This window comes from Oncorhynchus kisutch, linkage group LG6, assembly GCF_002021735.2.
Source record: "Oncorhynchus kisutch isolate 150728-3 linkage group LG6, Okis_V2, whole genome shotgun sequence".
NCBI classification, from domain to species: Eukaryota; Metazoa; Chordata; class Actinopteri; order Salmoniformes; family Salmonidae; genus Oncorhynchus; species Oncorhynchus kisutch.
In genome coordinates, this window is record NC_034179.2 from 21,994,814 (window position 1) to 22,009,467 (window position 14,654).

The window sequence follows — 14,654 nt, forward strand, 5'->3', positions numbered from 1 at the left end:
AAATAGTTTCAGTGCTTTTTGGAAGAAAGTCAGACATAATTCCACGGGAAAGCCCTTGGAGGGATGGTGTTCATCACAACATGGAAACAACCAGAAATGTCTTTGTAATTGTGCTTCTAAATTTCTTCTTTTTTTGGATTTACAGCCAAGAACTAAATCCCAGAGGTAGAAATGTATGCGAAGCTGGGTAAGTGATTGTGTCCCTGTTTTAAATAAGTTTTAGGCTTGACATTGATGGACAAAACTATTACAGCAGCCTGATTTAAGTCAGTGAATGTAGATAAACATGCATATATATTTTTTCGACATTGTTTGATATTCTCTGAATACCCAAGCCCTTCTACACACAGATACTGTAACCTTCCTCAGATCTCCACTTATTTGGTCTACTGCCGCGTTTTTTCTTTGTGCCAGTAATTCCCTGCACTTTGAATGCTGTGACCGATTTGCATCTCAACCTGATTAGGATCATGTTTAATATTTAGATTTATTAGACTATCTGTCATGATTGAAATGTGATCATAATGTTAGTTTTGAGAGAAAGAGTTAAATGACGTTAGTTTATATTAATCAAATACAGATCATTTGTTTCTCCCTCCCATATCTGACAGGCTCCAATGCTGTAGTGGCTTCGCACAGCAAGGAGATGAGTGCTTAATACGTGAGTAGTCGAACGCCTCTTTTATAGCAATTAACAAACCTGAGTCCGATCATTGGGAGTAGACTTCACAACCATTTCCTCTTTCATTTCTAAAAGAATAACCATTTAATGTGAACTAACTCGCTCAATTGTTTTCCTTCAGCAATTTGTGAGAGTAACTTCACCTGCAAAGAGAACACAACATTCGTTGTGTGCGACCCAACGAATGCCGCTGTCGTTCTGGTTATTTTGGAGCCACTTGTGACATGAGTAAGTATCCTGCTACTACCTCACAGCAATCAATAAAGCGGTAATCAGCTGTTGAAACAATATCAAAAAGCTTAGGGATGGGGCTGGAGAAATGTGAACACTCTCCAATTCATAGACAGAGCTATAGATACATGGACTGACAATCCAAAAAGTATAGTTTTAACCTGGTTTTGAGGCTATATAATGTGTGTTTACATTTACTCTGTTTACAAACATTGGAGTAAAACAAGCTTATATTTTGGGTTCTGATGGGGTACAACAGCTGAACTAAGCTCCTGAGGCATTAATAAGTTAGCCATTTTCACATACAGCCAGTCCAGGTAGCCTACTACTCAGAACTACGTAGCCTACGTCCAGAGAGAACTTAGTACACAAATGATCTCATTATTGATACATATTTGCCTTTCATCCTCCCTGTAGAATGTCCGTCCCAGTTCTGGGGACCTGACTGTAGGGGTAAGTGTGACTGCCATCCCAACGGGAGTTGCGAGGATGTCACTGGGGCCTGCACCTGTAACCCTAATCGCTGGGGGCCAAACTGTGAGAGAGCCTGCGATTGCCAGAAGGGCCAATGCAACCAGGAGACAGGCGCTTGTACGTGCTACGCAGGCTTCTGGGGCTCACAGTGCTCCACCAACTGTCACTGCAGCATCAACTCTGTGTGTGATGTGGGAACGGGCCAGTGCCACTGCAACCCCGGCTGGTATGGAAGGAACTGTGGTGCTCAATGTGCCTGCAACGGTTCTCCGTGTGACCAGCTCACCGGGCGCTGCAGGTGTCGACAGCGTTTGTGGGGTACTTACTGCGAGCGCATGTGTCAGTGTATCCATGGACGCTGTAACCAGGCGGATGGATCGTGCACCTGCAGGCCAGGATTCAGAGGGAGGTTTTGCAGGGAGCCGTGTCCAGCTGGGTTCTACGGACAGAATTGCAGAAACAGGTTTGCGACACAGCTGTGTTGGACAAAGATAACTTAGTTGGAACCACAGAGGTTAATTAGCTGGATAAGACAAACATGTCTTTGCTCTTTTCTCTTTCAGTCTGCTGTACTGTGCCCATTGTGGTAGACATGTGGTGAAGCTGTAAAATTGAATGTGATTGACAAACTGTTTTGAGCTGTGACCCACCTAGAGTTTTTTGGCCACCTAAAGCTGTTGGCAACCAAAACCAATACCTATGGCCGCAATCCAGTTTCTAGCAACAAGGGAACTAGCCTTGGCTGAAAGCCTGTGGCAGAAGCTGTAAGGGAACCAACCATTTGGAACACTAGTTTAGCATGCGTATGACAGTTATGAGTTGAGTTAGTCCATGCTATTCATGTTGCGTTATAATGCTACTGAGGACTTGGTCTTACTGTTCTTCCAGGTGTGGACACTGTAAAGGCCAACAGCCCTGCAAGGTGGCAGAGGGACGTTGCGTTGCATGTGAACGCGGTTGGAATGGCACCAGGTGTGACCAGATGTGTGCTCCTGGGTCCTTTGGTGGAAACTGCGAGGATGTGTGCTCACCCTGCAAAGATGGACACTTCTGCAACCGCATCGACGGCAATTGCCCCCACTGCAACCCTGGTTGGATGGGTGATCGGTATGAATAGGATTATGAGCTTCCTGTCACATTCATCATCTTTAATAAATAGATCACTAGTCACTTTAATAATGCCACATTAATAATGTTTACATACGTTGCATTACTCATCCCATATGTATATACTGTATTTTTATACCGTCTATTGCATCTTGCCTACAAGTGTACCACTCTGTCATTGCTCATCAATATTTATATGTATGTATTCTTATTCCATCCATTTACTTAGATTTGTGTGTATTAGGTAGTTGTTGTATAATTGTTAGATTAGTTGTTAGATATTACTGCACTGTCGGAACTAGAAGCACAAGCATTTTGCTACACTCACAATAACATCTTCTAACCATGTGTATGTGACCAATAACATTTGATTTGATTTGAATAATCAAATGTAGATGATTGTAGAGAAATTATGAGAAGGAAATTAAAAAACTCTAATTATAATTAGAGTTTTTTCAACCATTTTTGTCTTTACAGATGTGAGCTCAAGTGCCTGAATGGAACCTATGGAGAGAACTGTGTCAATAACTGCAACAGCTGTTTCAATGGGATGTGTCACTTCGCTACAGGAGAGTGTCTCTGTGACCCTGGCTTCTCTGGTGCCTAGTGAGTGCAAAACATTTCAACATGCAAAAATAGTGCAAAGACCATATTGTTTTCAGCCATGTCGTTTGCCTCTCTTTCCTATGCAGCTGTAATGTGAGATGGTTCAGCGGGTCAGTATGGGGTTAAGTGTACTCAGATCTGTTCCTGCCATGACAACAACTGCAACACAGTGACTGGAGCATGCAACCTACGTAAAAACCTTTCCTGAAACAGATGTATGTTATGTGATGAGGGAAAAAATTGTAATGTACATGTATGCTTTTTCCAGAAAGCTTATTGGTATCGTATGTATCCACCATAAAAACACTTAGGGACAATATTTATTTTAGAAAATATGTTTATTCTGTGGCAATGGTGACAGATTAGTGACCTCTGCTCTTTAAACAGAGCCTAACCAGAGGATGGGTGTGATGGCAGCAGGGGTGCTGGTCACCTGTCTCCTCCCCCTGCTCCTCTCCTTGTTGTGTTGCTGCTGTATCTGTAGACAGAACAAACAGAACGAGTAAGTCAAGTGGAAACACAATGAAAACACAGATTCTTTGTTGTTTGTATTGGGCACAGTACATCATGAGATATTGTCACATTGGTTGGATTTAAACTCAGACTTTACTGCTTGTTTTGTTTGTCTGTTGTTTGCTTTTAGCCCTGAGAAAAAATCCAAAAGACTCTGTGAAGGGTTTACACGAATCAGCTCTAAGCTTCCTTGCATCCCACTGAGACGGCAGAAGCTACCAAAAGTTGATGGTATGTACTACTTGCACAAACTCATTTGCATTTCTGTCATACTTGCTGTTCATTGTTTATCATCCATGTTAATGTGTGTTTTCACCGGGTTCGCATGATTGATGATAAACCATCCAAATCCCAATATATTCAAAGTAGCATCCTTCATCCTTGGTATTTTGCTTTGCTTTCTCTCTGAATGGCTGTGACAGTGAGTTCAGTGTCTTATCATTGTCAACAGATAAGTACACATCTTTAGTGGATGTAGGTTCTAGGGGTTAGAAGCTCTGTTTCTGTTCTCTACAGTGTCCCACCATGACCATGAGAATACTTTCAACTGTAGTTTCATCGAGCCCCCCTCCGCAGCGGAGCAACCCACCACCTGCGGGACGTCCCGAGCCTCCTCTTCCGCAGAGACCACAGAGGATGGACATGTCTATGCTGTCCCTGACGGTGAGTGTCACAAACTAAATCTTCCCTGTCACTCCTGGATGATACTGCATGCTGCATTAAAACCCCCTCTGTTGTTGTCCATTAGTTTACTCCAATTAGGGAGTGGTGGTAGGGTTAGGGGAAAATAATAATATATACAGTATCAGTCAAAAGTTTGGACACACCTACTCATTCAAGAGTTTTTCTTTATTTTTACTATTTTCTACTAGCAAATGAGTTTGTGCAAGTAGTACTACTTCGTTTACTACTATATGGAATCATGTAGGAATCATGTAGTAACCAAAAAAGTGTTAAACAATTCAAAATATATTTTAGATTTTAGATTATTCAAAGTAGCCACCCTTTGCCTTGATGACAGCTTTGCACACTCTTGGCATTCTCAACCAGCTTCATGAGGTAGTCACCTGGAATTCATTTAAATTAACAGGAATGCCTTGTAAAAGTTAATTGGTGGAATTTCTTTCCTTCTTAATGCGTTTGAGCCAATCAGTTGGTGTTGTGACAAGGTAGGGGTGGACCAAGTCCATATTATGTGTCACGCCCTGACCATGGAGAGCCTTTGGTTCTCCATGATGTTTAGGTCAGAGCGTGACTAGGGGGGTGTTCTAGTCATTTTATTTCTATGTTTTGGGATTGAGTATGGTTCCCAATTAGAGGCAGCTGATTATCGTTGTTTCTAATTGTGGATCATACTTAAGGGTTCCCTGTTCCCACCTGCTTTGTGGGATATTGTTTTTGAGTGAGTGCATGTTGCACCTCAGTACTGCACGGTCGTTGTTTGTTTCTTGGTTTGTTTTAAGTTTCACAAAAAAATAAAGATGTGGAACTCCAATCACACTGTGAGTTGGTCCGTCTCTCCACACGTTCGTGACAGAATATCCCACCAACAAAGGACCAAGCAGTGTGAAAATGAGGTAAGGGAGTTTTGGACTTTTGGGAGGACAATGAGAGGAAACGAGACCCTTCCTTTGTGGGAGTCACCAAGGAGCATAGGGGGACAGCGACGACGGGGACTGCGGCCACAGAAACCCCAATAATCTGTTGTGGGGGGGCACATGGAGCTGGCGGTTGAGCAGCGAAGAGTGCCAGAGCCTGTTTGGGAGTCGGAGGAGGAATTTGATGAAAAATTCCGGAGAGAGGTGGTCGCGATGAGAATGCTGCAGCACAGGCATGCTGAAGAGTGTGACACAAGTCCAGTGCCATCTGCACCGGTTTCACGCATATGGCCTCCAGTGCGCCTTCCCAGTACGGTACATCCTGTGCCAGCTTCCCGCACTAGCCCTGAAGTGCGTGTCACCAGTCCGGTGCCACCTGTGCCGGCTCCACGCACCAGGTCTCCAGTGCGTCTCCCCAGGCTGGTACGTCCTGTGCCAGCTCCCCGCACTCTCCCTGAAGTGCGTGTCACCAGTCCAGTGCCACCTGTACCGGCTCCACGCATCAGGCCTCCAGTGCGCCTCCCCAGTCTGGTACGTCCTGTGTCAGCCCCTCGCACTCGCCCTGAAGTGCGTATCCTCAGTCCGGTACGTCCTGTGCCTGGTCCTCGCACTCGACCTGAGGTGCGTGTCACCAGTCCGGTGCCACCTGTGCCGGCTCCACGCACTAGGCCTCCAGTGCGCATTCACAGTCCAGAGCTTCCGGCGACGGTTCCCAGTCCAGAGCTTCCGGCAACGGTTCCCAGTCCAGAGCTTTCGGCGACGTTTCGGGGTCCCGGAACCTCCAACGACGGTCAACGGTCCAGAACCTCCAACGACGGTCCACGGTCCAGAACCTTCAGCGACGGTCAACGGTCCGGAACCTCCAGCGACGGTCAACGGTCCGGAACCTCCAGGCGGCGTTCAATGGTCCGGAGCCTTCTGTGACGGTCAACGGTCCGGAGCTAACAGGCATGGTAAACAGCCCGGAGTTTCCTGTAACGGTCAATGGTCCAGAGAGTCCAGGAGCGGTGCCCAGTACAGCTCCAGGGCAGGAGCCTTCCTCTGCGCCGGTGCCCAGTGCAGGCACGGAATCCAGTCCAGCTCCAAGGCCGGAGCCTTCCTCTGCACCGGTGCCCAGTCCAGGCACGGCGGCCAACCCAGCTCCATGGCCAGAGCCTTCCTCTGTGCCGGTGCCCAGTCCAGGCACGGCGTCCAACCCAACTCCATGCCCGGAGTCCTCCTTTGCGCCGATACCCAGTCCAGGCACGGCGTTCAGCCCGGCGCGATGGCCGGATCCAGAGTCCGCACCTTTGGGGGGGGGGGGGGGGGGGGGGTACTGTCAAGCCCTGACCATGGAGAGCCTTTGGTTCATCTGAGCCTTTGGTTCATCTGTGAAGAGCACAGGGGGCCAGTGGCGAATTTGCCAATCTTGGTGTTCTCTGGCAAATGCCAAACGTTCTGCACGGCGTTGGGCTGTAAGCACAACCCCCGTCGGGCCCTCATACCACCCTCATGGAGTCTGTTTCTGACCGTTTGAGCAGACACATGCACATTTGTGGCCTGCTGGAGGTCATTTTGCAGGGCTCTGGCAGTGCTCCTCCTGCTCCTCCTTGCACAAAGGCGGAGGTAGCGGTCCTGCTGCTGGGTTGTTGCCCTCCTACGGCCTCCTCCACGTCTCCTGATGTACTGGCCTGTCTCCTGGTAGCGCCTCCATGCTCTGGACACTACGCTGACAGACACAGCAAACCTTCTTGCCACAGCTCCCATTGATGTGCCATCCTGGATGAGCTGCACTACCTGAGCCACTTGTGTGGGTTGTAGACTCCGTCTCATGCTACCACTAGAGTGAAAGCACCGCCAGCATTCAAAAGTGACCAAAACATCAGCCAGGAAGCATAGAAACTGAGAAGTGGTCTGTAGTCACCACCTGCAGAACCACTCCTTGCTAATTGCCTATAATTTCCACCTGTTATCTATTCCATTTGCACAACAGCGTGTGAAATGTATTGTCAATCAGTGTTACTTCCTAAGTGGACAGTTTGATTTCACAGAAGTGTGATTGACTTGGAGTTACATTGTGTTGTTTAAGTGTTCCCTTTATTTTTTTGAACAGTGTATATATGTGTATATGTATTTTTTTTAAATATATATGGGGGATTGGAAATGATACAGACAATTACATTGATGGAAGCCACAATCTATCAGCACTATTAAAGCTGATCTACCCCAAATACAATTACTAATCTGCTGCCATGTCATCCAATTAAGGCCCTAGTTTCAAGAGTAAACATCAACAGGAAATACAGCTTTTAAAACATTCCCAGAGCATTGTATTTTATTTCCTCAACATCTCAGGTTTGAAAGGGGAGTCTGATTCTGCTTGTCGTTTATTTATTTGAAAAGAACATGATTGTCGTTTGAACTCTCTCCTCTCTCTAGAACCTGGAGAACAGAACAAAAATAAAGGGAACAGAATCGACACAACAGAGACTAGAGTACTGGCTGATTATGATGATATCTCTGAGGTAGACACATTGCCGGAGAACATGGCCATGACTATGCAGGTCTCAGTTAACATCAGTGAGCTGCCACTCCAGAAGTCCTCAGAGAATGAGGGCTCCTGCAGTGGCACAGAGTCAGCCAACAGCATCCTCCTCCGGGCCCATGCTCCGCAGCCACCCCAGCAGTCCAGCAAGGAGAACAGTGTAGTGTCAAACACTGTCAAAGACAATGCAAAGCCTACAGCTGCTGAGAGAGTTAAACCTCGACCACCAGACTCCTCCACAAAGCCAAAGCTATCCTGGGTCCATGCATCTCCTGGGCCGAAACAGAATAATATATGTCAGGAAAAGACTGTGGCTGAGGAGAAAACGAGTTCCAGGAAGAAAGCCAACAAGCAGCAAGCTCCCAATGCCGCAGAGGCTGCATGTACAGATGGGGCTGGCTTCCAAGGGGAGAAGAAGCCAACTAAAAGCAGATCTGGTATGTTGCAGATAGAGCACATCAACGGGGCAGTGCAGAGTGTCCTCAGGAAAATGGGCAACTTCCGTGGTGACCGGAAGCCTGAAAACCAAAGAGAGTCCGCAGAGAAGAGCCCCAGTTTATCCCTAAACAGGGAGGTTAACCAACTGAACATACACTCGGAGGCAGCCTCTCTCTTAGCTGCTCAGCTGAAGGAAAAGACTCAGCGCCTGAACAGGAGTGAGACAGGCTGCTGTGAGGAGAGCCTGTCTCACCTCCAGTCCCATAGAAAGAAGCCCACCTTGCCCCAAAAGACTGGAGCAAAGGCTCTGCTTCCCACATCCGATAGTTCACAGAAGCCTCTGCCAGATACGCCATCTAAAGAAGCCAAAATCCCAGAGAAACAGGACTCTCACCACTCTGAAAGCAGTTCAGAGAAGGGAGACTCCACAGTAAAGAAGGACCCAATGACAAAGCCTCCTCGAAAAAAAACTGGGAAGGAAATATAGACTCAAAAACAAAGACTATTGCTCCAAGGGTTGCAGTGACGCCACCTCAGGCTGCAAGTTAGTGTGGTCAGTGTTGTTGATTTTCAATTCTGAGAAAACAACGCACATGTTGAGATGTCTGAAATATTTTTTGGGACACATTTGTTTTATTGTGTTTTGCACCAAATCGAATATCGATGGAATATTTTCCCTTCTGTGGGTGTTTTTCATATTGAGAAATGTTATGATATAATGCAGTAGTCTTTCTATTTTAACTTTTTATTTTCCTAGCTATTCTCAAATCCATGTATTGTATAACAGTGAGTGCTAGGAGGTCTGAATACTTATTTACCTTGATCAATCGTCATTATTGTACCCAACATTTGCTAATTTGCTCATATTGAATAAACCAAACACCCCAAAAACCTGGAATTTGCATCTCCTAAATGTTTTAAGTTGGAAAGCCGATCCCACTGCCCAGAACTGTGAAGCCACATCAGCGCCTCAGACAAACAAGAGGTGTGTTGTGTTGATGGTAGAACAGCTTGGGGTCTGTGTTGAGGGCCCTGTGGCTGTCTGACACATGTGCTGCAGTTGTGTGTGCAGTTTTTTGGGGGAATGGTAGACTTTGATGCAGCTGTAAAGGCTACAGAAGATCAGATGGTGTTTAATTGATTACAGACTGTTGGTGCCGGTCATCCTGAATCCATGCTGTGACCTGCTTAGACAGGAACATCTCTCATTCGCTCTCAGACAAAGCAAAGACCCATTTAAGAGCAACAAAGTCCTGAAAATAATTTAACATAAGCCACACAGTAAGACTGGCAGATGACCAGCTGCCTTGTTGTGAAAGGTCGATCATATTGATGCTTTCAAGACATGAATGGGTGCATGGCTGCATGCATAGGCACTATCGCATCATTATTTAATTCTATAAGTTTTACTGCGGAAAAAGTATGGGGCCTAGTGGTGGGATGAGGACTAGAATTATGTTTTGACTGCCTGTTTAAACATCTCCCTGGAGCTTGGTCCATAACGGAATGCCAAGCATTGAGAAGCAACTGCCAACTCAACCATGTCCCAGAATACTATTGGGAGACAGTGGCTACCATAGACACCCTATGAAAGCATTAACATCTGGTAGCCATTACATCGCTGGAGTTGAGGAAAAAAGCTAATATTTTCTGCTAGGCAAAGCAGAAAACCTAGAGTGATATATACACCTAACTGTCAGAACGGCCTAATTGGAAAACTAGACCACAGTAACAAACAAAATTTGTTACCTAAATATGGTTGAAATTGTTGTCTTAATGTCTTTTGAATGCCAAGACGGTACAGGATCATTCATTGATAATTGTATTTTTCTGAAATGTAGCATAAATTAATATTCTTTGGATATGGGCCATGGCTCCAAAAGGACTGTATTTCACACCGCAAGCAATTGGCAGGACTTTTCTGTGGGCATGATTACCTGTTTGTAAGTGTCTAGTCTATACTCACTGTGGTATGAATAGGACATTGTGGACCTTCTGTGTAGGCTACAACATGTTCTTTTCATTTACTGTTTGCAGAAACAGGAATGGAAAATGCAGACAACATGAAATGTAATGATTGGAAACACAGCCATAAAACGACCCAGAATGAACAGACACGATCAGAGTTTTATGATGTGACTAGGGTTTCAAAAATCTGGTAACTTTCCCCAAATTCCCAGGTTTTCAAAAAATCCTGATTGTAGGATCCTGGAAATCATGCTTATTTCCTCCTGATTCCATTATTTTTAAACAGTTCCTCTGGCTGCTACTAATCTTGTTAAAAATCAAAACGATTTTGAGGTAAATTTATCAAAAACATTGTCATTTAGAAACAGCTGTGGATATAATCCAATTAAATGACATCTAGTTTTACACACACACACACACACACACACACACACACACACACACACACACACACACACACACACACACACACACACACACACACACACACACACACACACACACACACACACACAAACATACAGTACCAGTCAAAAGTTTGTACACACCTACTCATTCAAGGGTTTTTCTAATCTTTACTATTTTTTACATTGTAGAATAGTGAAGACATCAAAACTATGAATCATGTAGTAAAAAGTGTTAGACAAATCAAAATACACTACCGTTCAAAAGTTTGTGGTCACTTAGAAATGTCCTTGTTTTTAAAATAAAAGCAAAACAAAATAGTCCATTAAAATAACATCAAATTGATCAGAAATATAGTGTAGACATTGTTAATGTTGTAATGACTATTGTAGCTGGAAAAGGCAGATTTTTTATGGAATATGTACATAGGCGTACAGAGGCCCATTATCAGCAACCATCACTCCTGTGTTCCAATGGCACGTTATGTTAGCTAATCCAAGTGTATTATTTTAAAAGGCTAATTGATCATTAGAAAACCCTTTTACAATTATGTTAGCACAGCTGAAAACTGTGTGCTTATTAAAGAAGCAATAAAACTGGCCTTCTTTAGACTAGTTCAGTGTCTGGAGCATCAGCATTTGTGGGTTCGACTACAGGCTCAAAATGGCCAGAAACAAATAACTTTCTTCTGAAACTCGTCAGTCTATTCTTGTTCTGAGAAAAAATATATATATATATTTTTATTTCACCTTTATTTAACCAGGTAGGCTAGTTGAGAACAAGTTCTCATTTGCAACTGCGACCTGGCCAAGATAAAGCATAGCAGTGTGAGCATACAACAAAGAGTTACACATGGAGTAAACAATTAACAAGTCAATAACACAGTAGAAAACAAAGGGGGGGTCTATATACAATGTGTGCAAAAGGCATGAGGAGGTAGGCAAATAATTACAATTTTGCAGATTAACACTGGAGTGATAAATGATCAGATGGTCATGTACAGGTAGAGATATTGGTGTGCAGAAGAGCAGAAAAGTAAATAAATAAAAACAGTATGGGGATGAGGTAGGTGAAAAGGGTGGGCTATTTACCAATAGACTATGTACAGCTGCAGCGATCGGTTAGCTGCTCAGATAGCTGATGTTTGAAGTTGGTGAGGGAGATAAAAGTCTCCAACTTCAGCGATTTTTGCAATTCGTTCCAGTCACAGGCAGCAGAGTACTGGAACGAAAGGCGGCCAAATGAGGTGTTGGCTTTAGGGATGATCAGTGAGATACACCTGCTGGAGCGCGTGCTACGGATGGGTGTTGCCATCGTGACCAGTGAGCTGAGATAAGGCGGAGCTTTACCTAGCATAGACTTGTAGATGACCTGGAGCCAGTGGGTCTGGCGACGAATATGTAGCGAGGGCCAGCCGACTAGAGCATACAAGTCGCAGTGGTGGGTGGTATAAGGTGCTTTAGTGACAAAACGGATGGCACTGTGATAGACTGCATCCAGTTTGCTGAGTAGAGTGTTGTTGGAAGCCATTTTGTAGATGACATCGCCGAAGTCGAGGATCGGTAGGATAGTCAGTTTTACTAGGGTAAGCTTGGCGGCTTGAGTGAAGGAGGCTTTGTTGCGGAATAGAAAGCCGACTCTTGATTTGATTTTCGATTGGAGATGTTTGATATGAGTCTGGAAGGAGAGTTTGCAGTCTAGCCAGACACCTAGGTACTTATAGACGTCCACATATTCTAGGTCGGAACCATCCAGGGTGGTGATGCTAGTCGGGCATGCAGGTGCAGGCAGCGACCGGTTGAAAAGCATGCATTTGGTTTTACTAGCGTTTAAGAGCAGTTGGAGGCCACGGAAGGAGTGTTGTATGGCATTGAAGCTTGTTTGGAGGTTAGATAGCACAGTGTCCAAAGACGGGCCGAAAGTATATAGAATGGTGTCGTCTGCATAGAGGTGGATCAGGGAATCGCCCGCAGCAGAGCAACATCATTGATATACACAGAGAAAAGAGTCGGCCCGAGAATTGAACCCTGTGGCACCCCCATAGAGACTGCCAGAGGACCGGACAGCATGCCCTCCGATTTGACACACTGAACTCTGTCTGCAAAGTAATTGGTGAACCAGGCAAGGCAGTCATCCGAAAAACCGAGGCTACTGAGTCTGCCGATAAGAATATGGTGATTGACAGAGTCGAAAGCCTTGGCAAGGTCGATGAAGACGGCTGCACAGTACTGTCTTTTATCGATGGCGGTTATGATATCGTTTAGTACCTTGAGTGTGGCTGAGGTGCACCCATGACCGGCTCGGAAACCAGATTGCACAGCGGAGAAGGTACGGTGGGATTCGAGATGGTCAGTGACCTGTTTGTTGACTTGGCTTTCGAAGACCTTAGATAGGCAGGGCAGGATGGATATAGGTCTGTAACAGTTTGGGTCCAGGGTGTCTCCCCCTTTGAAGAGGGGGATGACTGCGGCAGCTTTCCAATCCTTGGGGATCTCAGACGAGATGAAAGAGAGGTTGAACAGGCTGGTAATAGGGGTTGCGACAATGGTGGCAGATAGTTTCAGAAATAGAGGGTCCAGATTGTCAAGCCCAGCTGATTTGTACGGGTCCAGGTTTTGCAGCTCTTTCAGAACATCTGCTATCTGGATTTGGGTAAAGGAGAACCTGGAGAGGCTTGGGCGAGGAGCTGCGGGGGGAGCGGAGCTGTTGGCCGAGGTTGAAGTAGCCAGGCGGAAGGCATGGCCAGCCGTTGAGAAATGCTTATTGAAGTTTTCGATAATCATGGATTTATCAGTGGTGACCGTGTTACCTAGCCTCAGTGCAGTGGGCAGCTGGGAGGAGGTGCTCTTGTTCTCCATGGACTTCACAGTGTCCCAGAACTTTTTGGAGTTGGAGCTACAGGATGCAAACTTCTGCCTGAAGAAGCTGGCCTTAGCTTTCCTGACTGACTGCGTGTATTGGTTCCGGACTTCCCTGAACAGTTGCATATCACGGGGACTATTCGATGCTATTGCAGTCCGCCACAGGATGTTTTTGTGCTGGTCGAGGGCAGTCAGGTCTGGGGTGAACCAAGGGCTGTATCTGTTCTTAGTTCTGCATTTTTTGAACGGAGCATGCTTATCTAAAATGGTGAGGAAGTTACTTTTAAAGAATGACCAGGCATCCTCAACTGACGGGATGAGGTCAATGTCCTTCCAGGATACCCGGGCCAGGTCGATTAGAAAGGCCTGCTCACAGAAGTGTTTTAGGGAGCGTTTGACAGTGATGAGGGGTGGTCGTTTGACTGCGGCTCCGTAGCGGATACAGGCAGTGAGGCAGTGATCGCTGAGATCCTGGTTGAAGACAGCGGAGGTGTATTTGGAGGGCCAGTTGGTCAGGATGACGTCTATGAGGGTGCCCTTGTTTACAGAGTTAGGGTTGTACCTGGTGGGTTCCTTGATGATTTGTGTGAGATTGAGGGCATCTAGCTTAGATTGTAGGACTGGCGGGGTGTTAAGCATATCCCAGTTTAGGTCACCTAACAGAACAAACTCTGAAGCTAGATGGGGGGCGATCAATTCACAAATGGTGTCCAGGGCACAGCTGGGAGCTGAGGGGGGTCGGTAGCAGGCGGCAACCGTGAGAGACTTATTTCTGGAGAGAGTAATTTTCAAAATTAGTAGTTCGAACTGTTTGGGTATGGACCTGGAAAGTATGACATTACTTTGCAGGCTATCTCTGCAGTAAACTGCATCTCCTCCCCCTTTGGCGAGAAATTGCCAAGAAACTGAAGATCTCGTACAACGCTGTGTACTACTCCCTTCACAGAACAGCGCAAACTGTCTCTAACCAGGATAGAAAGAGGAGTGGGAGGCCCCGGTGCACAACTGAGCAAGAAATAGGACAAGTACGTTAGAGTGTCTAGATTGAGAAACAGAAGCCTCACAAGTCCTCAACTGGCAGCTTCATTAAATAGTGTCCGCAAAACACCAGTCTCAACGTCAACAGTGAAGAGGCGACTCTGGCATGCTGGCCTTCTAAGCAGAGTTGCAAAGAAAAAGCCAAATCTCAAACTGGCTAATAAAAATGGGCAAAAGAACACAGCCACTGGACAGAGGAAGATTGGGGG

The 14,654-nt window shown here is 45.7% G+C and overlaps 1 pseudogene; it reads left to right on the top strand.

Annotated features, from left to right (window-relative positions):
- Nucleotides 1-550: 550 nt before the first annotated feature.
- Nucleotides 551-9,055, top strand: LOC109891736 (scavenger receptor class F member 2-like; annotated as a pseudogene).
- Nucleotides 9,056-14,654: the final 5,599 nt, after the last annotated feature.